This window comes from Gorilla gorilla, chromosome 18, assembly GCF_029281585.2.
Source record: "Gorilla gorilla gorilla isolate KB3781 chromosome 18, NHGRI_mGorGor1-v2.1_pri, whole genome shotgun sequence".
Classification (NCBI taxonomy): Eukaryota; Metazoa; Chordata; class Mammalia; order Primates; family Hominidae; genus Gorilla; species Gorilla gorilla.
In genome coordinates, this window is record NC_073242.2 from 87436439 (window position 1) to 87464175 (window position 27737).

Consider the following 27737-nt stretch of genomic DNA (forward strand, 5'->3'; position numbering starts at 1 on the left):
TGACTCCAGTACATATCAAAGTATACATTTCTTTGTTGAACTTCTCTTTGTACTTAGTTTTCTAGTTTATTATTTTCTGCCCTTATCTTTTATTGTCTGTTTTCTTCTACCTTCTTTGAGTTTGTGTTATTTTCCTAATTTTTTTTTTTTAGACAGAGTGTCGCTCTGTTGCCCAGGCTAGAGTGCAGTGGCATGATCTCGGCTGACTGCAACCTCCACCTCCCAGATTTAAGCAATTCTCCCGCCTCAGCCTCCTGGCTAATTTTTGTATTTTTAGTAGAGACAGGGTTTCACCATGTTGATCAGACTGGTCTCGAACTCTTGACCTCATGATCCACCCACCTCGACCTCCCAAAGTGCTGGGATTATAGGTGGGAGCCACCACGCCCGGCCTATTTTCCTAAAATTTTTAGCTGGCATTTAGTGTGTTAACTTTAGCCCTCCTTTCTAATATAAGTCTTTAAGTCACTGTATTTCCCCTAAGTACCATTTCTCTGTAGCTCTTAACTTTTGATACCTTGTGATTTCCTTATCATTCAGTTCTATTTTTACATTTCCATTGTGATTATTGTTTGACTCTTGAGCTACTTACAAATGTGTTCTTAAATTTCCCAAACATATGACTAGTTTTATTTACCTTTTTAATACAGACTTCTAACCCAGTTGGTTGGAGAATGTGATCTGTGTAATACAAATCTTCAAAATCTCTGAGACGTGCTTTGTGGCCTAATACGTGAAAAGAATTGTTGTACCTGTACCATGTTTGCTTGAGGAAAATGTACTGTCAATATCTGTCAATTATCCTCCAACTTGTTGACTGTGCTGTTCAAATTTTCTGAATTATTCCTGATTTTTTGTCTACTTGACCTATCGATCATTCAGAAAGGTGCCTCCTATTATACTAGTGTATTTGCCCATTTCTCCCTATAGTTATAGCAATTTTTGCTTTATGTGTTTTGAAGCCATTTTCACCCAGATACACAAGTTTAGAATTGTCAACTATTCTTGGTAAATTGAACTACGGTTGATTCTCATTATTCGCTGTAGCTATGTTTTATAAAGTCCTGACAAACACTGAATTAATGAGTACTGAACTTTTGTTCCTTGGGGAAATAACAAGAATAGGTTCCTGAAAGCCTCTGGTCACAACAGTTTTATAAAATGGAGTACAATGATGCGATCTCGGCTCACTGCAACCTCAACGTCCTGGGCTCAAGTGATCCTCCTGGATAATTTTTTTTTTGTTTGTAGAGACAGGGTTTTGCCCAGACTGGTCTTGAACTCTTGAGCTCAAGCGATCCACCTGCTTCAGGCTCCCACAGTGCTGGGATTATAGGCGTAAGCCACTGTGCCAGGCCTCTGTCTTTTTAATTGATACGCATACTCCTCTTATGTTTATTGGGATTATTGATTTATTTTTTCTGCTCCTCTCCCTCCTCCCACCTCTCACCCTCAAGAAGGCCTCAGTGTCTGTTGCCCCCCTCTTGGTGTCCATGTATTCTCACCATTTAGCTCCCACTTATAAGTGAGAACATGCGGTATTTGGTTTTCTGTTCCTGCATTGGTTTGCTAAGGATAATGGCCTCCAGCTCCATCCATGTTTGTTTCTGCAAAAGACGTGGTATCATTCTTTTTTATGGTTGCATGGTATTCCATTGTGTATATTCCATGGTATATATGTACCACATTTTTAAAATCCAATCTATCGTTGATGGGAATTTAGGTTGATTCCATGTCTTTGCTATTGTGGATAGTGCTGCAATGAACATTCGAAATGTGCATTTAACTTAATCAGCTCTAACATTAATTACTATCTTAACTCTTTCATGATAATACGACAAGCTTAAAATACTTTAAACTTCTGCTTATGCTCTCGTTCCATATTTTAGTTCCATACATTATACTTTATCATTTTATTCAGATAATAATTATTTAGATTTGAGTATCTCTTCCATGAATAGTCTTTAGAAATTTTAGTACAAGCTTCTTGATGACAAACGTTTTTGTTTTTCCTAATGTAAAAATGTATTTTTTTGTATCCCTTTCTGAAAAATGGTTTTGTGGGTATACAACTCTAGGTTAAGAGTTATTTTCTCTCAGTTCTCTGGAGGTGATTTTCTCTGTCTTCTGAGTACCATTGTTTAAGGTCTCCCTGAAATCCAATTGTTTTTCCATTATAGGTGCTCTGTCCTTTTCCTCTGGCCCCTGTTAAGAACTTCTTTCATTTTTGGTGTACTATGGTTTTACTATGATACTTTAAGCATTAATTTTTTTTGAATTTATTATTGTAGGATATATTATGCTTTCTAGCTTTGTGTATTTATATTTTTTCATAAGTTCTGAAACAATCTCAGCCATTATCTTTGCAAATATTGCCTCTTCTTCAGGCTCTCTATACTTTTGGGATTTCAAATAGATATATGTTAGACTTTCTCATTCTATCCTTCATATATCTCATCAAAGCCTTCATATTTTAATTTTTTATCACTTTGTGTTGCATTTTGGGTGATTACTGTAGACATATCTTCCATTTTATTAATTTTCTTCATCTTTGTCTAATTTTCTGTTCAACCATCCTCTGGAGGTTTTTAAAAATTCAACATTCAATTTTTTTTTATTTCTAGAAGACATGTTTTTAAATCTCCCTGTTTGTTTCTGGTTGCATCTTGTCAGGAGCTCATCTGTGTCATTACATCCATTATTTCTGCAACCATTTCATATATATCTGCTCTATATTTGGTATTCCACAGTTCCAAGATCTGCTATTTGGGGGAGAGGGGGATTCCAAATGTTTTTAGTTTCATCTACTCTCAAACAATGTGGCTTGCATTTCCTGTGTGCCTTCCTAATAATTGTGAATTCACTTTTTGTTCCTAATATAGGGCTCTAACTTGGATACATTTTCTTCCAGACAGAAGTTGCTTATGCCTCTACTGGTCACCAGAGGGCGCCACTAACCAGGGACTGTGGCTTGGCTTCCTACCCTCTCCACTGGTAAAGTGTTTTAACAGCAATCACAGCTCACTGCAGCCTCGAACTCCTGGGCTCAAGTGATCCTCCAGCCTCAGCCTCCCAAGTAGCTGGAACTACAGGCCTGTGCTACCAAGTCTGGCTAATTTTTCATATTATATTTTTTTGAAGAGATGGGGTCTCACTGTGTTGCCCACGCTGGTCTCGAACTCTTGGGCTCAAGTGATCCTCCCACCTAAACCTCCCAAAGCATTAGCAATTATATAGATATGAGCCACTGCACCCGGCCCTCAAAGAGCTTTCATTACCATATGTTTCCTCCCTCACAATCCCCAGTCACCCTGGCAGGACAAAGGCATTTCCTGAGCTTTCCAGGTGAGAACGTGGTGGCCCAGAATGTGTTTCTCATTCTGTTGTTCTTTGCTTAATACCCGTATCCAGCTGGGCGCGGTGGCTCTCGCCTGTAATCCCAGCACTTTGGGAGGCCGAGACAGGCGGATCACGTTTTAACAGCTGTGCTGCTGCCCCTAAGGCAACCCCTCCTCTCCCAGAGGTTAGCAGCTCATTTTTCTTGGAATCTTCTCCTAAAGTTAGTGGGAGCAAGGATAACTCAAAGGGTGTGTCCTCTGCACTGTTTTGCAGTGAGAGGTCATCTCAGATCACCTAGTCTGCAGTGACGCTCAAAGCTGAAGGGGCTGAGCCTCACAACATAGTACACACTCAAAGCTGGACTAATGGATGCCCAGTTGAGCAAAACATAATTTCCAGGTAGTCATCGTGCTTCCTGTTTGTACTTTTGGATTTTTGGTTTCTATTGTTTGGCTTTATTCACTCAAATTTTTGGCTGCTTGCTTGAACTCATCCTACTCTCAGATTCATATGTCACAGTGAAAGTGATTCACATTAGAGTCTCAGCCACTCTTTTTCTGAGTTATAGTATTTACACTTCTGTTTTTCATCACTGTTTTAAACTTCACTGAACCTCTTTTAACCTTCCCCTCATTTTTGTAAGTTGGGGCTATAATGCCACGCAGAGCTGATAGTCCCACAGGCCCAGGGTAAACCTGCAACCAGCCCTACCAGATTCCCTCATCTCTGGAATTTGAGTCTTGAGCCAAGGGACAGAAAGAGTGTAACAGCTGGAGCTGCCACGCTAGGCCAACAGCAGGTTCTTTGGCTCCACTGCCACATCAGGAGCTCTTGCCTGTCCTGTCCTCCCTGAGAGTTGGAGCTTCTATGTTCTATCTCAAATCCCACCAGCACATTTCTTTTCTGCATGCTAGTCAGAGACAGTTTCTGTTGCTTCTGACCAAAAAAACCCTTACTGATCCACGGGTCTTGAGCTTGGAGTATCTTTCATGCCTAAACATTTTAATTCCAAGTCTGATCAATGACTAGTGCCAGTAAGGTCTTTTCAACAATAAAAAGAGCAGCAGTCATTGGAAAACAATTATTTGTTAGAGTAGACTTGTGTTTCATCATGGTTAATGTTCATAGAGTTTTTATAAAAACACATTGTGGAACATTTATTTTATATATACAAAAGAATACATTTAATGTATATCAATAACAGCATAAACACAAAAGCAACAACATTCTGAGGTACCTGCAACCCAGTTTATGAATTATGTTAGAACATCACCACGGAGTATATATGAAGCCCCTTGTTGGCCCTTCCCCAATCATGTTCCTCTTCTTCTCCAAGGAGAACAGCACAGGTTTCTTTCATTCACCATCATCTAGTAGGATTTACCTCTGGAATGCAAGGATGGTTCATCAACCACAAGTCTATAAATCTGATATACCACATTAACAGAATGAAGCATAGAAATTGTTATCATCTCGATACATGGAGAAAAGCATTTAATAAAATTCAACACCCTTTCATGATTAAAAAAACTCACAACAAATTAAGTATAGAAGGAATATAGCTCAATATAATAAAAGTCATATTATGAGATAATATTATTATCAAGCCCACAACTAATATCATACTCAACAGTGAAAAGCTGAAAGCTTTTCCTCTAGGATCAGGAACAAGACAAGGATGCCCACTTTTACCATTTCAGTTAAATATATTAATAGTACTGGAGGTCCTAGCCAGAACAACTAGGCAAGAAAAAGAAATAAAAAGCATCCAGATCAGAAAGAAAGAAGTAAAGTTGTCTTTGTTGGCAGATGACATGACTTTATATATATAGAAAACCCTAAAGATTCTACAAAAAAAATGTTAGGTTTGAGCCTCAGGAAAGGAGAAAACAATAAAAACCTGTTAGGACTAATAAACAAATTCAGTAGAGTGGCAGGATACAAAATCAACATACAAAAACCAGTAGCATTTCTGTCCACTAACAATAAACTATCTAAAAAAGAAATCAAGAAAACAATCCCATGTATAATAGCATAAAAATTACTTAGGAATAAATTTAACTAAGGAGGTGAATGATCTGTACACTAAAAACTATAAAATGTTGCTGAAAAAAATGAAGAAGACACAAATGAATGGAAAGATACCCCATATTCATGGATTGAAAGAATTAATATTGTTAAAATTTCCACGTAATCTATAGATCAAATGCAATCCCTATCAAAATTCCAATGACATTTTTCTTTTCTTTTTTTTTAATTTATAAACAAAAGAGGTTTAATTGACTCACAGTTCTGCATGGCTGGGGATGCCTCAGGAAACTTACATTCGTGGTGGAGGGCCAAGGGGAAGCTAGGCATGTCTTACATGGCATCAGAAGAGAGCTCCAGTGACATTTTTCATACAAATGGAAAAAAAATCCTAAAATTGGTATGGAACCACAAAAGACCCTGAATAGCCAAAGCAATCTTAAGCAAAAAGAACAAAGCTGGAGACGTCATACTATCTGACTTCAAAATATATGTATGGTACCATAAAATAGACATATAGACCAATAGAATAGAATAGAGCACCCAGGAATAAATTTGTACATTTATGGTCAATTTATCTTCAGCAAAGATGGCAAGAACATGCAATAGGAAAATAATAGTCTTTTCAATAAATGGTCTTGGGAAAATTGGATGTCTACATGTAGAAGAATAAAATTAGGCCATTATCTCATGCCACATAAAAATAAATTCAAAATGGATTAGAGACTTAAACTTAAGACCTGAAACTATAAAACTATTAGACAAAAACATAGAGGAAAAGCTTCTTGACATTGGCCTGGGTGATGATTTTTTGGATTTGACTTGAAAACACAGGCAACAAAAGCCAAAATAGACAAATGAGATTGCATCAAACTAAAAAGTGTTTTTGTTTATTTGTTTGTTTGTTTTTCACAAGAAAGAAAACAAAACAGGGCCGGGCACGGTGGCTCACACCTGTAATCCCAGCACTTTGGGAGGCCGAGGTGGGGGGATCACCTGAGGTTGGGAGTTTGAGACCAGCCTGACCAACATGGAGAAACCCTGTCTCTACTAAAAATAGAAAATTAGCCAGGCGTGGTGGTGCATGCCTGTAATCCCAGCTACTCGGGAGGCTGAGGCAGGAGAATAGCTTGAACCTGGGAGGCAGAGGTTGCGGTGAGCCGAGATCGCACCATTGCACTCCAGCCTGAGCAACAAGAGCGAAGACTCCATCTCAAAAAAAAAAAAAAAGATAAAATACCAACAGAGTAAAGAGACAACTATGAAATGGGAAAAAATATTTTCAAACCATACATTCTGATAAGAGGTTAATATCCAAAATACATAAGAAACTCAAACAACTCAATAACAAGAAAATAAATCACCCAATTAAAAAATTGACAAAGAACCTGAAATAGATATTTCTCAAAAGAAGACACATAAATGGCCCACAGGTATATGGAAAAAATGTTCAACATCACTAATCATCAGAGAAATGCAAATCAAAACTATAAATCATCTCACATCTGTTATTATCAAAAAGACAAAAACTAACAAGTGTTGGCAAGGATGTGGAAAAAAAGGAAATCTTGTACACCATTGGTGGGAATATAAAACCCATTATGGGAAGGAATATGGAAGTTCCTCAAAATATTAAAAATAGAACTACCCTATGATCTAGCAATCCCACTTCTGGGTGTGTATACAAATGAAATCACTGTGTCAACGAGATATCTGCACTCCTGTGTTCATTGCAGCATTATTCACAATAGCCAAGATATGAAAGCAACCTAAGTGTTCATCAATGGATGAATGGATTTAAAAAAACCCGTAGTACATATACACACAATAGAATGCTATTCAGCCTTAAGAAAGAAGAAAATTCATTTTCTTTCTTTTTTTTAAACATGGATATGTTCTTTAGTGGTGATTTCTGAGATTTTGGTGCACCCATCACCTGTACAGTATGCACTGTACCCAATGTGTAGTCTTTTATCCCTCACTGCCCCTTTTCCCTGAGTCCCCAAAGTCCACTGTATCATTCTTATGCCTTTGCATCCACATAGATCAGCTCCCAGTTATAAGTGAGAACATACGATGTTTGGTTTTCCATTCCTGAGTTACTTCACTTAGAATAATGGTCTCCAATTCCATCCAGGTTGCTGCGAATGCTCATTATTTCCTTCCTTTTTATCCACTCATATATATATATATATATATATATATATATATATATATATATATATATACACACACACACACACATATATATGTATGTATATATATAACATTTTATATATTATCTATATCTATGTCTATAGATAGATAGATAGATATAACATTTTCTTTATCCACTTTGGGTTGGTTCCATATTTTTGCAATTTTAAATTGTGCTGCTATAAACATGCATATGCAAGTATCTTTTTTGTATAATGACTTCTTTTCCTCTGGGTAGATACTCAGTAGTGGCATTGCTGGATCAAATGGTAGATCTACTTTTAGTTCTTTAAGGAATCTTCATTCTGCTTTCCATAGTGGAAAGTTTACATTCCAACCAACGGTGTAAAAGTGTTCCCTTTTTACCACATTCGCACCAACATCTATTAATTTTTGGTTTTTTTTATTACAGCTATTCTTGCAGGAGTAAGGTGGTATTGCATTGTGAGTTTTGATTTGCATTTCCCTGATAATTAGTGATGTTGAGCATTTTTTCATATGTTTGTTGGTCGTTTGTATATCTTCTTTTGAGAATTGTCTGTTCATGTTCTTAGCCTACTTTTTGATGGGATTGTTTGTTTTTTTCTTGTTGATTTCTTTGAGTTCCTTGTAGATTCTGGATATTAGTCCTTTGTCAGATGCATAGCTTGCAAAGATTTTCTCTCACTCTGTGTGTTGTCTGTTTACTCTGCTGATTATTATTATTATCATTATTATTATTATTTTGTTGTGCAGAAGCTTTTTAGTTTAATTAAGTCCCATCTATTTAACTTTGTTTTTGTTGCATTTGCTTTGGATTCTTGATCAATAAGTCTTTGCCTAATACAATGTCTAGAAGGGTTTTTCTGATGTTATCTTCTAGGATTTTTATGGTTTCAGGTCTTATATTTAAGTCTTTGATCCATATTGAGTTGACTTTTGTATAAGGTGAAAGATGAGGATGCAGTTTCATTCTTCTACATGTGGCTTGCCAATTATCCCAGCACCATTTGTTGAATAGAATGTCTTTTCTCCACTTTATGTTTTCATTTGCTTTGTTGAAGATCAGTTGGCTGTAAGTATTTGGCTTTGTTTCTGGGTTCTTTATTCTGTTCCATTGGCCTGTGTGCCTATTTTTATACCAGTACCATGCTGTTTTGGTGACTATAGCCTGATAGTATAGTTTGAAGCTGGGTAATGTGATGCCTCCAGGTTTGTTCTTTTTGCTTAGTCTTGCTTTGGCTATGTGGGCTCTTTTTTGGTTCCATATGAGTTTTAGGATTGTTTTTTTCTGTTCTGTGAAGAATGATGGTGGCATTCTCATGGGCATTGCATTAAATTTGTAGATTGCTTTTGGCAGTTTGGTCATTTTCACAGTATTGATTCTACCCATCCATGAGTATGGGATATGTTTCCATTTGTATGTGTCATCTATTATTTCTTTCAGCAGCGTTTTGTAGTTTTCCTTGTAGAGGTCTTTTGCCTCCTTGGTTAGGTATATTCCTAAGTATTTTAGTTTTTTGTAGCTATTATAGCTATTGTAAAAGGGGTTGAGTCCTTAATTTGATTCTCGGCTTGGTCATTGTTGGTGTAAAGCAGTGCTACTAATTTGTGTACATTAATTTTGTATCCTGAAACTTTACTGAATTCATTTATTAGTTCTAGGAGCTTTTTAAATGAGTCTTTAGTGTTTTCTAGGTATATAATCATATCATCAGCAAACAGTGACAGTTTGACTTCCACTTTACTGATTTAAAGTGGAGAGAAATAAAGAAATAAATATCTCCTTTAAAGAAATAAAGAGCATCTCTTGTCTGATTGCTCTGCCTAGAACTTCCAGTACTGTGTTGAATAGAAGTGGTGAAAGTGTGCATCCTTGTCTTGTTCCAGTTCTCAGAGGTAATGCTCTCAACTTTTCCCATTAAGTATAATGTTGGCTATGGGTTTAAAAAATTCATTTTCAACTGCATGAACGAATCTGTAGGATATTATGCTAAATGAAATAAGCCAGACACAGAATGACAAATGCTGCATGATCTTGTTTATATGTGGAATCTAAAAAAAATCAAACTCAGGAGCAGAGAACACAATGGTGGTTGCCAGGGGCTGGGGGTGGGGACCTGGGGAGATGTTGCTCAAAGAGTACAAAAATTTGAGTTAGGTAGGATGAATACCTGGAGATCTATTGTACAGTATGGTTGCTATAGTTAATAATAATGTATTATGTTATTGAAAATTACTAAGAGAGGAGATATTGAATGTTCTCACCACACACAAAGATAACTATGTGAGATCATGGATATGTTAATTTACTTAATTGTGGTATAATCATTTCACAACATATACATATATTTAAAGATCACATTGTACACTGTAAATATACACAATTTTTTTTTTTTTTTTGAGATTGAGTCTTGCTCTGTCAACAGGCTGGAGTACAGTGGCGCCATCTCCTGGCTCACTGCAACTTCCACCTACCTGGTTCAAGTGATTCTCCTGCTTCAGCCTCCCCAGTAGCTGAGATTACAGGAGCGCACCACCATGCCCAGCTAATTTTTGTATTTTTAGTAGGGACGAGGTTTCTCCATGTTGGCCAGGCTGGTCTCAAACTCCTGACCTCAGGTGAGCCACGTGCCTTGGCCTCCCAAAATGCTGGGATTATAAGCGTGACCTACCATGCCTGGCCAAATATACACACTTTTCATTTGTCAATTATACCTCAATAAAGCTGAGAAAAAATAAAAGGACAAAAAAGGAGATTCTAATAAATAATATAATATAATAAATTCCTCTAACATTTCAAAAAAAAAGAAAGAAATTGACATTATTGGTGAAGGTGAAGTCTCTAGCATGGCCGAGGCAGGTAGCCTTTTTCTCTTCTCCCTCCCCAAGGTCATCACTACAACAACAACACTGCTGTTTTTACACTTTTACTACAAATTACATGTATCCATAAACAACATGCTGCATTGTGTGTGTTTTTAAAATGGGCTCACACCATACATATCATTCTGCTGCTTGCTCTTTTTTTTTTTCTTTTTTCTTTTTTGAGATGAAGTCTCATTCTGTCACCCAGGCTGCAGTGCAGTGGCAAACTGGCTCACTGCAACCTCTGCCTCCCAGGTTCAAGCAATTTTCCTGCCTCAGCCTCCCAAGTAGCTGGGATTACAGGTGCCTGCCACCACGCCTAGCTAATTTTTTGTGTTTTTAGTTGAGATGGGGTTTCACCATGTTGGCCAGGCTGGTCTCAAATCCCTGACTTCAAGTGATTCGCCTGCCCCGGCCTCCCAAAGTGCTGGGATTACAGTTGTGAGCCACCACGCCTGGCCTACTGCTTGCTCTTTCATCATTATTTCAAGATTTAGTCCATTCATTTTCATTGCTGTCAAGTATTCTATCCCATAAACACACCTCAATTTATTGATTCATTCGCCTGCCCATGGACATTTGCATTGTTGCCAATTTCTAAAATATTAACAAATAATCCTGTAGTAAACATTGTTGTACCATTATCCATATGCAAGTGTAAAGGATGTAAACCAAAAATAAAATTCTAAGCTTGCTAACCATCTGAATGGACAAGGCATTCCAAAGTTAACCTGAAAAACTAGCTCAGGCCATGATGGGAAGGGGGAGTCAGACAGGCCTCATTATACCTTTCTGTCTTGGAATTCAGACCCAGCTGACCAGTACTGATATCAACATAGACCTTAAGACTGATAGAACAGACTCTTTAAGTCTGATAAGAAACATTTACAATCTATTCTTTCTGAAGCCTGCTATCTGGAGGCTTCATCTGCATAAAACCTTGGTCTCTACAACCCCTATTATAACCCAGACATTCCTTCCTATTGATTCCAGGTCTTTAGATAATAACTCTTTCAACCAATTGCCAATCAGAAAATCTTTGGATCTGCCTATGACCTTGAAGCTTTGAAATTATTGGTAAAGTAATATTAGGAATGTCTTAAGAATTGTCAGCATTTTTTGTTTGCATTTATTAAGCAGTTTCATACTTATCTCTGCTAAACACTATACTGTGTCAAAATTTGACATAAGGGCTAGAAAAGTATGAAACCAACCCATGACAGAATGATTCTTTGCTTGTGTAATTTTTTTTTTTTTTTTGAGAGAGAGTCTCCCTCTGCTGCCCAGGCTACAGTGCAGTGGTGCAATCTTGGCTCACTGCAACCTTAGCCTCCCAGGTTCAAGCGTCTCCTGCCTCGGCCTCCCAAGTAGCTGGGACTACAGGCACGTGCCACCACACCTGGATAATTGTTGTGTTTTTAGTAGAGACAGGGTTTTGCAATGTTGGCCAGGCTGGTCTCAAACTCCTGACCTCAGGTGACCCACCCACCTCAGGCTCCCAAAGTGCTGGGATTACAGGTGTGAGCCACTGCACCTGCCCTGCTTGTGTAATTTTTGATAAATAAGACATCTAATATCATTGGTTCAATGAAAACAACTAAATCCTATGTTATTGGTAAAATGCCCATATATTTAACCTTAAGTTTTTTACTTAGATAAACAGTGAAATTCACAGGCCATAAAGGTTGTTAACAGAAAAATAACTTTAAATGATGACTATCACAGTTTTCATAATAATCTAGGTAAACTATTAAAAATAAAATAAGTAATCAGGTAAATGTAATGGAATAAATGCTTGTAAACGAATGTCATATAATATAGAATCTAAGGTTACATTAAAAAATAGATATTCATTAAATTTCTGAGTAATTTCAAATTTAAAAGATTATAGGAAAACCTTTTTCTAAAAAAAGTACTCTTGTTAAAAGGTAAATAATTTCTGTCTAATTCAAAGGTCATTTAAAGGTTATATATAAAACAAGGGGAAAGGAACCAGAAAAATAACTTTATATCTACATCTTTTTATATCTATAAAGAAAGTTATAGGTATAAAGAGGTACTTTTGGTAAGAAAGGTTAAAAGAAAAATAACTTTGTATGACAGAGAATCATATATTGCAAATTTTTGTCTTAAAATAAAATGACTGGTTGTTTAAAAAAGAGGGATGTTGGCCAGGCACAGTGGCTCATGCCTGTAATCCTAGCACTTTGGAGGGCCGAGGCAGGCAGATCAACTGAGGTCAGAAGTTCAAGACCAGCCTGGCCAACATGGCAAAACCCCATCTCTACTAAAAATACAAAAATTAGCCAGGCTTGGTGGTGGGCACCTGTAATCCCAGCTACTCAGGAGGCTGAGGCATGAGAATCCCTTGAATGAGACATGAGAATCACTTGAACCCGGGAGGCGGAGGTTGCAATGAGCCAAGATCGCGTCACTGCATTCCAGCCTGGGTGACAGAGCCAGACTCCATCTCAAAAAAAAAAAAAGAAAAAGAAAAAGAAAGAGAGATGTTTAGGACAAACAAGAAAGCCCAAGCATGTTATGAATGATCGTGTAAGTTGTAATAAGGTTAGTAAAAAAGGAATTTTTTTTTTTTTTTTTTGAGACGGAGTTTCACTCTGTTGCCTGGGCTGGAATGCAGTGGTGCGATCTTGGCTTACTGTAAGCTCTGCCTCCTGGGTTCACGCCATTCTCCTGCTTCAGCCTCCCGAGTATCTGGGACTACAGGTGCCCGCCACCACGCCCAGCTAATTTTTTTGTATTTTTTTTAGTAAAGACGGGGTTTCACCGTGTTAGCCAGGATGGTCTGGATCTCCTGACCTCGTGATCCACCTGCCTTGGCCTCCCAAAGTGTTGGGATTACAGGCGTGAGCCAATGTGCCTAGCCAAAAAGGAATTTATTTTTAAAATGTTATGATTAAGTTGGCTATAACTAAAAGGGAAATATATGGCCAGGTGTAGTGGCTCATGCCTGTAATCCCAGCACTTTGGGAGGCCGAGGTGGGTGGATCACCTGAGGTCAGGAGTTCGAGACCAACCTGGCAAAACCTGGTGAAACTCCGTCTCTGCTAAATATACAAAAATTAGCTGGGCGTGGTGGCAGGCGCCTGTAATCCCAGCTACTCAGGAGGCTGAGGCAGGAGAATCACTTGAACCCTGGAGGCGGAGGTTGCAGTGAGCTGAGATCATGCCATTGTGCTCCAGCCTGAGTGACGGAGCAAGACTCCATCACAAAAAAAAAAAAAATTGGGAAATATAAGTCTTTCTAGAAATTGGACCTTGATATCAAAAATACACCAATACAAAACTAAAGGATTGGTTAGAATAAGATTTTATTTAAAATATTGACTTATTCTTAATGCAAGAAGTTTTAAATTTTTTAATTCCATAATCTTTTTCTTTTTGAAAATTCTTCAGATTGATATCTCATAAGATCAATTTCTGCCGTACTCCACTGCCTCAGCTCTTTCTCTCTTTTGGGAAGGCCTGGGATGGGAACTCTCTCTTTCAACTTTTGTTGGCTCCTATAATTTTTTTTAAATAGTCTAATGTAAGGGAGATAATTTTGGAAACAGGCAAATGAAAAATCTTATGGGATCTGCCTTTGTATGTCTGCTATGTCTATATGCTTGTATGTGTCATGTGGAAGTAATATTTCACTACCAAACTATAAAAAGAGCTCTAATCAGTTGGCTTAAAATAAGTGTTTATCAGACTAATAACAGCTAGCTCAGATGCCTTTTAGTTCACATGACTTTAGTAATATTTGGTAAGATTAATTTGGTAAATATAATTGCAAACATTTTCTTCAGTAGTTTAAAATCTTAAAGTCACGTTATGTTAAATTAAGTAATCCTCTGTTTTTCTCACTGGTAATTTGGGTTACTAAGAGTTAAAATCGTAGAAAAATAAAATGTGTTTTGGGTAAAGTTTATAAAAACACAGGATGTGGTTTTTGTTAAAGAAAATGTAATTTTTTATCTTAGTTTACAGGATATTTATTTAAGTAAAGGGAAAATTATATACATAAAACTAAATGAATAAAGAGAAATTTTTAAAGGTGAGATATGAGAAACCTTTGACTCTTGGGTGGCCACATGGTCAACCCATCTTTAGGGGCTGCAGCTGGGCTGCATTCATTTACTAAAGGTAAAGTTTACTGTGGAATTTAGAGATGGATCATACTCCTACTCCCAGGAAGTTAGTTCACTGGATGCATAAGGAAATGCAGACTAATAAGGAAAAAACAAAATATTCAACTGGTTATTGTTATCTGTAATAGCCAAAATGAAAGTCAAAGAGAGCTGAATTGGGCCTTAAGGCTGGACCAAGCTCAGATGTGGGTCTCTCTCAGGTCAGGCCACTAGCCCCTTAGCTACCCACAAAAGTTAAGATTAAGCCAGGGCAACAAGAGTTACCTCTGAGACCTGTAGTTATTATACCAAGATGATGGTCAGTGTGGGGGAAGGGCAAAACCAAGTAACTATTAAAATCAGAGGATATAATATAAAATAATTGTTCCACTTTGTAGATTGGTATCATCAGTTTCCTGAGAAACCTTTACTATAATGGGTTATAAAAATAACTACTTTAAGGACCATATCTATAATTTCAAATGCTACAGAATGAAAGAGCATGTTTGGGTTGATGCAGGACCCACAGCTCACTATTGAACAATCTCTGATGAGTATATGTGATTCAGACACATAGGCGGTTATTCCTGAGAGAACAACCAGCCCAGTAGACTGGATAAATGCCACTGTAAGGTCTGTTTACCCTGAGAAGTGGACTTCCTAACTTTCCCTATAAAATGCCAAGTGGAGCACCCCAGATGAAGCAGCTGGTATGCTTCATATGCAAACCATGTGGGCCTGGCTTTATGGTGATCAGGATATTCTCCCAGTGAATATGCCTTTCCCAGGTCATGGTAAATGCCATGGTTAGGGGGCCCCTTCTACATGGGAACCCCAGGTGACATTACTCCTGCACAACCAAACGACTGATTGAGAAGGCTTACCAAATTTGCTGTCCCTCATGGGTCTTATAGATGCTAATAAAACATTAATTAACAAAAAAAATGGGAAAGGCAAAAGAAACTCAAAAGACTAGTTCTAGAAGGGTGAAAATCTTTAGATGGCCATTAAGAAATGAAATAAATAAAATGAAAATTGATGGAGGTTAAAACAAAGGTCTTTATAACACTTACCAAAGCTTGGGTGGACCAAAGGGAGCCACTACTGGTCTCCCAATGTTACTGGAAAGGGGTCCGGATCCAGACCCCAAGAGGGCATTCTTGGATCCCATGCAAGAAAGAATTCGAGGTGAGTCCATAGTGTAAAGTGAAAGCAAGTTTATTAAGAAAGTAAAGGAATAAAGAATGGCTATGCCATATTCAGAGCAGACCTGAGGGCTGTTTGTTGCCCATTTTTATGGTTATTTCTTGATGATATGCTATACAAGGGGTGGACTATTCATGCTTCCCCTTTTTAGACCACATAGGGTAACTTCCTGATGTTGCCATGGCATCTGTAAGCTGTCATGGCGCTGGTGGGAGTGTAGCAGTGAAGATGACCAGAGGTCACTCTCGTCACCATCTTGGTTTTGGTGGGTTTTAGCCAGCTTCTTTAAAGCAACCTGTTTTATCAGCAGGGTCTTTATGACCTGTATCTTGTGCTGACCTCCTGTCTCATCCTATGACTAAGAATGCCTTAATCTCCTACAAATGCAGCCCAGCAGGTCTCAGCCTCATTTTACCCAGCCCCTATTAAAGATGGAGTAGCTCTGGTTCAAACGCCTGTGACACCAACATTCAAGGGCCCCACACTAGTTTTCTGCATGTGCCCCAGATTGGGGAGATTTGAGAAAAATCAAGAGGCAAAGGTTATAATGAGAAAGCTGACATTGCCTGGAGCAATACTGACACAAATTAAGATAAAAAATTGACAAAAGAGTCTGAGTCCCTTGGCTCAACTCCCTGCTGGGAACCCAAGTCCTTTTTCACCAGAAAAGGTAAAATAGTTTGGGGGTGGAGAAGAAAAGTCCCTGGTACCAGAACATAAGAATGTAAAGATTTACAGGATTATGAAATTTGAGATGTTTAAACAGGCTTTATGTAACATAGTTGCAACTCCCTTACCTAAATGTCTTATGAAAATGGGTATTGTATCTGACTGGGGGATGTTTCTCCTACCTAGTACTATAAAACTGAAGGCATGTAAATCTACCTGTATTAGTCTGTTCTTACACTACTAATAAAGACATACGTAAGACTGGGTCATTTATAAAGGAAAGAGGTTTAATGGACTCACAGTTCCACATGGCTCAGGAGGCCTCACAATCATGGCGGAAGGTGAAGGAGGAGCAAAATCATGTCTTACATGGCAGCAGGCAAAGAGAGCGTGTGCAAGGGAACTCCACTTTATAAAACCATCAGATCTCATGAGACTTATTCACTATCAGGAGAACAGCACAGGAAAGACCCACCCCTGTGATCCAATTATCTCCCATGATATCCCTCCCATGACATGTAGGAATTATGGGGGCTACAATTCAAGATGAGATTTGGGTGGGGACACAGCCAAACCATATCACTGCCCTTTGAGAAATGTTCATTGGACGTGCTAAATGGGAACTAGTAAGATTGCCTGAGCCCACAGAATATTGGGTAAAAGCTGGAGTACTAGTTGGGACAAATCCTCCACTGGTAGCTCTTTATGGAGTGTTCACTGGGGCTTATGGCAAAAGCTGTGAGCACCTCCCAATGACAACTACTGAGACTCTGGAGTAGAGAATTTCCACTTGAGGTACATTTACTGCCTTGCTATGGGATATTAACTGAAACTTCCCGTATGCTAATGGAAATAATGGTGCCCAAAATAATTCCATGATAAAAAAAATGGTTTATATAGCATCTTGCTATCTGGGAATGCAAAGTGGAGGTATTCATGAGCAGTGAGCCTCTTTTTCCCCTAGGACTGATCTAACCATGTAAGCAGCTGGTAGATTTTACAGTGCCTGATAAACAGCTCTCATCTGACAAGAGCTGCTTGACTTGTGAATGGCAGTTCCAAGGTGAACAAACAACATCTTGTTTGGAAGCCTGCTGCTCTGGTTAAAGATGAGTCAAGGAAATCTTTTTCTTTTGAGTTATTTATAGTTTAGAGCAATTGGGTAAAGAATATTTTTGTGAGCAAATTTACCTTTCTCTCTACCTGAGTTCTCCAAAATTTGGAAACTGTTCATGAGTATTCTGATTTTATATCAATATCGTTATTTGCATAAGTTTAGTAAGAGTCTTTTTTCTTTTAAAACAAAACAATTGGAGACATTGGTTGTTCTACCAGCGCTTTGCCTAGAATAACATATTTTTAGTTAAAGTTCCAGCAAAGCCAACCTTAAAAGAGCCTATATGGCCAATCAATCATTGCTGCATTTTATGTAAATAATCAGGCCAAGTATAATAAGCCTAAAACTTATTTTGCACACAAATTGGTCTTACTATAGTTTCTCTTTAGTAGAAAAGGAGGGCTAGAGAAAGATAAATTGTTTCAAAGAAAAATTATAACACCTGATACTAGATTCCAGCCCTGACATTTGTTTTTGAGTGAAGATTGAATCATGAATTACTTCTTGGCTACAGTAATCCTTTGGAGAGTATCAGGATATCATTTTCTAAATGTTTTTAGTTGGCACCTTAATGAAACAGGTTCCTTTTTTTCTGATCTGACACACGGATTCTCTTTTGATTGTCAAATTATTAATGTTATTTATCTCTCATAGTTGTACTTCTTCCCAGAAAACCGGAATCATGGGATTCTGAAGACTAGAGATGATTGGACAAAGTCTGCGAATCTCCCTTATTTGGAATCCCCCTGGGGCCCATTTGTGTCTTACTGTAAATGCCCTACTGCTAAAACTCTACCAGCACCCCACCTCTAGTCCCAGGGACTATCGTGGAAGAGGTGTTCCACCAAAACAGGGAATGGGGTCCAATTCAATGCCTGGTCCTCCAAAATCATGAGATTGCAAGGGCTGGTTTTGAGGGATAGAGTTAGTTCAGACCCTCCAAATCAAGGATGGGTACACAGATGCCTAAACAGCAGGTAAAATAAGGGATTCTGCCTCCTGGGTTACTGGATTCATGGCACCTTTTCATTCATCCCAACCATAAACAATTTCCTGCTTCCTATAGAATTAAAAGAAAATTATTACTAAAAGGATATAAAGATACCTTATGACAACACCTCCTGAGTATAATACACCCAGTTATGAGTTTATGCAGATAGATATATGTTTAAAAAAATTTTTACATCAGCCACCTTAGGACAAATTACTAAAAGATCACAAAAAAGCATTGCAGCACAACAAGTCTCTAAATGCCTTAGCTTAGAAGGTTTTTTGTTTTTTTTTTTGTTTTTTTTTTGAGACGGAGTCTTACTCTGTCACCCAAGCTGGAGTGCACTGGTAACGATCTCAGCTCACTGCAAGCTCCGCCTCCTGGGTTCACGCCATTCTCCTGTCTCAGCCTCCCGAGTTAGCTCGGGCTACAGGTGCCTGCCACCACGCCTGGCTAATTTTTTGTATATTTAGTAGAGACGGGGTTTCACTGTGTTAGCCAGGATGGTCTCGATCTGCTGACCTTGTGATCCACCCGCCTCAGCCTCCCGAAGTGCTGGGATTACAGGCGTGAGCCACTGTGCCCGGCCAGCTTAAAAGATTTTAACAATGCTTATGTTTTGTATAGCTAATTGTTTAACTAAAACCAAGATTACAGAAGCTTTAAGTCTGTAACTAAAACCAAGATTACAGTAGCTCGGTGCATAGAAGTTAAAGATAAGTGAATTTTATAACCCTGCCTTTGGCATTTTGTTTGTTGGCTTTTATATTACTTTAAAAAATGTCAGGGTTGGCTGGGCGCGGTGACTCACGCCTATAATCCCAGCACTTTGGGAGGCCGAGGCAGGCGTATCACGAGGTCAGGAGATCCAGAGCATCCTGGCTAACAAGGTGAAACCCCGTCTCTACTAAAAATACAAAAAATTAGCCGGGCGTGGTGGTGGATACCTGTAGTCCCAGCTACTCGAGAGGCTGAGGCAGGAGAATGCGTGAACCCAGGGGGCGGAGCTTGCAGTGAGCCGAGATGGCGCCACTGCACTCCAGTTTGGGTGCAGAGGGAGACTCCGTCTCAAAAAAAAAAAAAAAAAAAAAAAAGTGAGGGTTAATGAATGCCAGTCCATGTCCATTCTTGTCTGGCCTAGAACATTTAAATTGGCTGTTAAGTCTTTTGACTTGAAGTCCCTTGGCCATAGGGATCCCACCAAAGGACAAGATGGACCTGGGGCAGGCAGCCATGTCACCCCGGCTACACTGTGGGACAAAATAAAAGTTTGGTGACCATTGATGTTGCCTCTGGCAAATTTTGGCCAGGAGGGGGAGAATGTAAACCAAAAATAAAATTCTAAGCTCCCTAACCATCTGAATGGACCCCTCCTTTCAGCTAAGGACATTCCAAAGTTAATCTGAAAAACTAGCTTAGGCCATGATGGGAAGCGGGGGTCAGACAGGCCGACAGGCTTCATTATACCCTCCTCCCTTCTGGAATTCAGGCCCAGCTGACCAGCATTAATATCAACACAGACCTTAAGACTGACAGAACAGACTCTTTAGGTCTGATAAGAAACACAATCTATTCTCTATGAAGCCTACTACCTGGAGGCTTTATCTGCATGACATTATAAAACCTTGATCTCTACAATCCCTTACTATAACCCAGACATTCCTTTCTATTGATTCCAGGTCTGTAGATAGTAAATTTTTTTTTTTTTTTTTAGACTTAGTCTCACTCTGTCACCCAGGCTGGAGTGCAGTGGTGAGATCTCAGCTCACTGCAGCCTCTGCCTCCTGGATTCAAACGATTCTCCTGCCTCGGCCTCCTGAGTAGCTGGGATTACAGGCATGCGCCACCATGCCCAGCTAATTTTTGTATTTTCAGTAGAGACGGGATTTCATCCTGTTTGGCCAGGTTGACCTTGAACTCCTGGCCTCAAGTGGTCCACCCACCTCAGCCTCCCAAAATGCTGGGATTACAGGCGTGAGCCATCGTGCTTGGTCCTAGATAGTAAGTCTTTCGACTGATTGCCAATTTGAAAATCTTTGAATCCACCTATGACCTGGAAACCCCCAGTTGTCCTGCCTTTCTGGACCAAACCAATATACATCTTATGTGTATTAATTGATGTCTTATATCTCACTAAAATGTGTGAAACCAAGCCTGACCACCTTGGACACATGTTCTCAGGGTCACTCATATTTGGCTCAGAATAAATCTCATCAAATATTCTACAGACTTTGACTCTTTTTGTCAACAAGGATTTTCTTTGTGTTCCACAAGCTAACCTATTACACCAAAGAAACATCTTTGCTAGAGCCTGCTGAGCGAATGCTACAATGAGTTTTCCTGGGAGGAACTTTTCCTTGACATAAATCAGTTTGCCATTCTGTATCCCAATGTCAATGATGAAAGCCCTGGAGGAAGTGGAAAACGTGTCTAAATATGTTCTATTTGGGCTCTGAGGATCCCCTACAGTAAGAATCTGATCTAGCCACAAACCCCATTTCTGCTGTCTGGGTCTGGCCATTGCCCAGTTCCTCCTGGGACCCCCTTGCTGCCTGGGGACACTTGGAGTTTCCATGAGTTCCAGGCACATATCCAGCCACAGGCTGATGCGCTACAAAGGACAAAAACTGCCGTTTTTCCAAGGATCCCCTTGCAAATTAAGTTGGTGTATTTGAAGTCTGCTTTTTCTACTAACGATGGCTGGGCTCAAGGCCACCCTTCCCTGCAAGAAAAAACTCCACATAAAGAGGACTCTTCTGCCAAAACATAGAATGGGGTGCAATTCAATGCCTGGACCTCCAAAAGGTGATCTATTGTTGAAGAGAAAAGCAAGCTACAAAACAGGAAATAGAGTGTGAGCTCATTTCTGGTTTTTTAAAAACTACATTATAAAAAGATATACACAGAAAATGTCTGTCAGGCTATAGCCTCCCCTCTGAGTGGTGGGTTAAGAATGCAGGGATGGTGGGGAGGAGATAGAGATCTTTTACTTTTGACTCCATTTAATTTTGTGCTTTCTTTCATAGGCATGTGTTACTTTTATACAATAAGGAACATTTGCGGAAGGCAGGCTGTAGTGCTTCTGGCCTTTCTGTGGAGCTCAGAGGAGCGCAGTTAATTTTAAGAACATTGTATTACAAATAATTAGTAACAAACATTATTGTGTTGCAAACAATATATGATATCTTTAACATTTATCAGCCAATAAGCACTTATTGAATACAAGTTAGAAGGAGGTCTTTTTTTAGAACCAAGTGTGATGTGTCTAAACTAACTAAATAACGAAGGGCTCCATGTGTCCCTCGCTGTAAAATAAAGCAACGTTAAGAGACCGGAGACCCATCTGTCAGACTGGCTGTTAAAATATTCTGCCTCATTGCAGAAATAGACATCCTGGATTACCCGTATCATCTTACTGAGATAGACAGGAGGGACAGGAAATTCCAGGCAACAAATACAGTAGCCACCCCCGACCGTACCTTGTCCATGGTTTCAGTTACCCACAGTCAACAGTGGTCCAAAACTATTAAATGAAAAATTCCAGAAATAAACAATTTGTAAGTTTGAAATGGTGCATCCTTCTGAGTAGTGACGAAATCTCGCACCACCCTGCTCCACCCCTTCTTCATCACAAGAAAAAGGGCAAGTCCAGGACAATAAGATATTTTGAGAGAGAGACAGTCCACATTCACATAACTTTTATTACAGTATATTGTTATAATTTCTCTAATTTATTTATTTTTCTGAGACAGAATCTCACTCTGTCACCCAGGCTGGAGTGCAGTGGCGTGATCTCAGCTCACTGCAACCTTCACCTCCCGAGTTCAAGTGATTCTCCTGCCTCAGCCTCCTGAGTAGCTGGGATTACAGGCATGCGCCACATGCCTGGTTAATTTTTGTATTTTTAGTAGACATGGGGTTTCACCATGTTGGCCAAGCTGGTCTCGAACTCCTGACCTCAAGTGATCCACCCGCGTTGGCTTCCCAAAGTGCTGGGATTACAGGCGTGAGCCCCTGTGCCCAGATAATTGTTCTATTTTATTATTGTTGTTAATCTCTTACTGTGCCTAATTTATAAATTTAACTTTATCAAAGCTATATATATGGAAAAAAAAAGTCGTCTATATGGAGTTTGGTACTATTCATGGTTTCAGGCATCCACTGGGGGACTTGGAGCTTACCCCTGTGTACCTCAACTGACAGTTGCAAGAGATGGGGGAAAGGCAGGAAGAGTGTCCCAGTTCTCAGCACGGTGCTTGAGTTTCTTCCCAGTGCAGTTTTCTTCCCCAGCCTCCTTGTCTGCCACCCTGCCTCTGTCCTCACCCTCATGGCATCCTGTGGGTCCTGCCCCTCACTGGTCTCCCTGCCTCCTCCAATCCACCCTCCACCTTGCTGCCAGACATCTGGCCCCAGGCAGCTTTGCCTAGGTCTCCCCTCCCTGCCTGCTGGCAAGAGGCCCCCTAGGCCTGGTCACCAGCTCCTGCCAACCCGTCTAGCGCCATCCCAGTCCCTCCGGACCTCAGCCACTCACCACACCGCATTTTACAATGTCAGCAAGACCCCAGACATGGGCCCACGTGCCTTGCTCCCGGAAGCTCTTCTACCCTGTCTCCACCCTTGTACCCGCCTCTCTGGTGAATTCTCTGGGTGTGTTTTTAAAAAATCTAGTCCTCAGTCAGGCCTGGTAGCTCACGCTTGTAATCCCAGTACTTTGGGAGGCCAAAGCAGGCAGATCACTTGAGGTCAGGAGTTTGAGACTAGCCTGGCCAACATGGTGAAACCCTGTCTCTACTGAAAATACAAAAATTAGCCAGACGTTGTGGCGCACGTCTGAAGTCCCAGCTACTCAGGAGGCTGAGGCACGAAAAACACTTGAGCCCAGGAGGCGGAGGTTGCAGTGAGCTGACATCGCACCATTGCACTTCAGCCTGGGTGACAGAGCAAGACCCTGTCTAAAAAAAAAAAAAAAAATCTAGTCCTCAAGACGTGAATTCCACCTTCACCACTTAAAAACAGCTACCATTAATAATCAATATGCAAAACATCTAATTATATTATTATTTAATTTTCACAAGAACAATTATTGCCATTTTACAAATGAGGAAACTGAGGCTCAGAAAGGTTAAGACCCGGGCTTTGAAGCCAGGTCTCTGCCACCCCAAGTCCTGGGCTCTTATCCACTGAATCCCATCAGTGTGATGGGATAGCTTGTGGCTCAGTGGATAAAATTGGTTCTATCCTCTGCACTGGAACAGGAGGTTCCCGAACGGAGGGGCTGTGTGTTTTATTTGCCTTTATATTCCCAAGGTCAAGCACCAGACCTGGCCCAAAAGCACAAGGATGGAGGGAGAGAGGAAAAGCAAGAGGAGGGGAGTCTTTTTCACATTTAGGGGAGGTGTCACTGGGAACTGGCACTCTTGGGCATTCTCTTTTTCATTCACCCAATGTTTATTGAGCAACTACTAGGGGCCGGACATGGCTCTAGACAGATGCACCAAACAAAGTCCTTCCTGAGGGAGCTCACCTTCTAAAGTGCTGGGAAGAAAAACAAAGCCAAACTAGGGATGGTGTGTGTGTGCTGTTTTGGAGAGTGTGTTCAGGGGAGGAGGTTGCTGGGTGGAGAATAGCTTGGAATGGGCTACAGTGGTGGAGTGGGGACTTCAGTCTGAAAGCCTCTGCAGCAATCCGAGGAGATGGTGGAGGCTCAAGCCGGGGGGTAAAAGTGGGTTTTAGTGAGAAGCGGTCAGATTCAAGATCTATTTTGAAAGTAAAACAGACAGGCCAGGAATCCAAAGCTGAACTTGGCCTGTTTTTTCACCACAGTACACCTCATGGAGAGAGGAAAAGCTAGTCCCACTTAAAAATGTCTGTGATGAAACCATTAAGATTATTAATTCTGTGACATCTTGACTTTGGAGTACACGATTTTTTAATATTCTGTGTGATGAAATGGGAAGCCCTTCTGCAAACCAGAGGACAATGTTACCTCCAGGCAGCATACTCTATTCCTGAGCTGCCGGCCTCCCAGCCCCCTTGGTGATGGAACTTCGTTTTTACTTAGAAGAATGACTGACAGACAAACCATGGTTACTCAGACTTGGGTATTTGGTCGACATTTTCTTGAAAATAAAAGGAATGAGCCGTCACTTCAAGGAGAACAACTGAAATATTTGTTGGCAATGATAAAAGTTGAGCTTTCAAATGAAAATTAGCGTTTGGGAAACTTGTATCCACCACTGTAAGTGTGGGCACTTTCCAATACTTTACAGACTTTTCTGATGAGATTGGTGGTGACATTACCAAACATGAGTTTTAAATTTTGTATAACATTTGGAAAATCTGCATCACTCCACGAACTGATATTTCCCAAATGACCAAAATACAATGTGACAAAACCATGCATGAGTAAAGATCCGTCGAAAGAGCAAGTGCAGGCTGGGTACAGCGGCTCATGCCCGCAATCCCAGCACGTTGGGAGGCAGAGGCGGGTGGATAACCTGAGGTCAGGAGTCCGAGACTAACCTGGCCAGCATGCCGAAATCCCGTCTCTGCTAAAAATACAAAAATTAGCCAGGCATGGTGGTGCAGGCCTGTAATTCCAGGTACACAGGAGGCTGAGGCAGGAGAGTAGCTTGAGCCCGGGAGGTAGAGGTTGCAGTGAGCCGAGACTGCGCCACTGCACTCCAGCCTGGGCAACAAAGTGAGACTCTGTCTCAAAAGACAAAAAAAGAAAGCAAAGCAAAATAATGGATTTTAATATAAGAGAATATGAAAAAGTCATTGATGTGGCTTCAGAGTCCACATGCAGCTAACCTATAAGATAAAGCATCAATTGTCAAGTTTCAGTATGGTCGGGCAGGGCACGGTGGCTCACGCCTATAATCCCAGCACTTTGGGAGGCTGAGATGGGCGGATCACCTGAGGTCAGGAGTTCAAGACCAGCCTGGCCAACATGGTGAAACCCTGCTTCTGCTAAAAATACAAAAATTAGCTGGTCATGGTGGTGTGCATCTGTAATCCCAGCTACTCAGGAGGCTGAGGCAGGAGAATTGGTTGAACCCAGGAGACGGAGGTTGCGGCGAGCTGAGATTGCGCCACTGCACTCCAGCCTGGGAGATAGAGCAAGACTACGTCTCAAAAAAAAAAAAAAAAAGTTTGGGTATACTCAAGGCTATCTACAATGATCTAAAAAGGCCATTAAAATATCTGAACTTTTCCAACTACACCTATCTGTATGAGGCCAAACTTTCTTCATATATATATCAGCCTGATAGGGCTGCCCTAACAAAATACCACAGACCAGGTAGCTTAAAGAGCAGAAATTTATTTTCTCACAATTCTAGAGGGTGAAAGTCCAAGATCGGGGTATCCCAAGGGCTGGTTTCTCCTGAGACCTCCCTCGTTGGCTTCTGATGTCTGCACGCTTCTGGTGTCTCTATGTGGTCTTCACTCTATGCCAGGGTCCAAACATCCTCCTCTGATAAGGACACCAGTCATAGTGGATTAGGGTCCATCCTAATATTTTCATTTTCAACTTAATTATACCTGTAAAGACCCAATGTCCAAATACAGTCACATTCTGAGGTAGTGGGGACATAATTCAGACTGTAACAATATACTTCAACTAAATAATAACATATTACAAGAGGTTAAATGTAGAGGCCGGTATAAGAATTCAGTTGTCTTCTATTAAGCCAGATATTTAGAATATTGATAAAAATGTAAAGTAATGCTACACTTTGCCCAAAATTTATTTGCCCAAAATATATTTTGTGGAAAATATATTTTCCACAAAAAAAAGTTGTGTTAATATGTAGTTGGTTTATTATTTTTAGAAGAATTAATAAATAATGGTTTTTAAACTTTCGCAGTTTATTTTTTCCTTGAGATAGAGTCTTGCGCTGTAGCCCAGGCTGGAGTGCAGTGGCTCACAGCAGCCTCCGCCTCCCAGGCTCAAGCAATCTTTTCACCTCAGCTTCCCAAGTAACTGGGGCTACAGCTCCACAACTCCACACCCAGCTATTTTTTTTTTTTTTGGTATATTTTGGAGAGATAGGGTCTCACTATGTTGCCCAGGCTAGCCTCGAACTCCAGTGATCTGTCTGGGATTACAAGTATGAGCCACTGTGCCCAGCCTTTTTTTTTTTTTTTTTTAAGGCACAGGGTCTCACTCTGTCCCCACCAAGCTACAGCACAGTGGTACAATCGTAGGTCATTGCAGCCTCCACCACTGGGCTCAAGCAATCCTCCTGCCTACGCCTCCTCCTCCCAATGAGTTGGGACTACAGTTGTGAGCCTCCACACCTGGCCTTAGTTTTAATTTCTAACAGGTATTTTTTTTTTTGGTAGATATAATCTGTATAAATAAAAGCTCTTTGGAGTTCTCAATAATTTATATAAAGGGGTCCTGAGACCAAGAAGAATCACTGGTTTACAGTGATGATAATTTGTGTTTAGATCTTTTATCCAAATATCCCACTAGGAGACTGACCTCAGGGCATTTGCACTTGCTCTTTGAATATCTTATTTGTCATGCCCTGTATTGCGATAAAGATGTATCTGAGGGGCCCTTATCCATCACCTTCCTTTCTTGACAGTAATTGTTGTTTTCTCAAAGACATACAGCTTCAACCCCTTTCATCTGCTCTGAATACTGTCCTGAATCATCTCCTGTACAGAAAATCTGGAGTGTCATCGTTCAGGTCTTAATTGAAATGTCACTTCCTGGGAGAGGCCGCCTAAAACCCATAACCCATGCCATAGATCAGAAATAAGTTCTTGGCCAGGCGCGGTGGCTCAAACCTATAATCTCAGCACCTTGGGAGGCTCAGATGGGCAGATCACCTGAGGTCAGGAATTCAAGACCAGCCTGGCCAACATGGTGAAACCCCATCTTTACTAAAAATACAAAAATTAACCAGGCGTGATGGTGGGTACCTGTAATCCCAGCTACTTGGAAGGCTGAGGCAGGAGAATTGGTTGAACCTGGGAGGCAGAGGTTGCAGTGAGCCAAGATTGCGCCATTGCACTCCAGCCTGGGTGACAGAGCAAGACTCCATCTCAAATAAAAAGAAAGAGAGAGAGACAGAAAGGAAGGAAGGAAGGAAGGAAGGAAGGAAGGAAGGAAGGAAGGAAGGAAGGAAGGAAGGAAGGAAGGGAGGGAAAGAAAGAAAGAAAGAAGAAAGAAAGAGAAAAGAAAGAAAGAGGTTCT

The 27737-nt window shown here is 40.2% G+C and overlaps 1 long non-coding RNA gene across 1 annotated transcript in view; it reads left to right on the forward strand.

The window, feature by feature from the left end:
* The window catches only part of LOC129527385 (uncharacterized), a 92297-nt gene that overhangs the window by 1903 nt on the left and 62657 nt on the right, over positions 1 to 27737 (forward strand). The window lies entirely within an intron of this gene.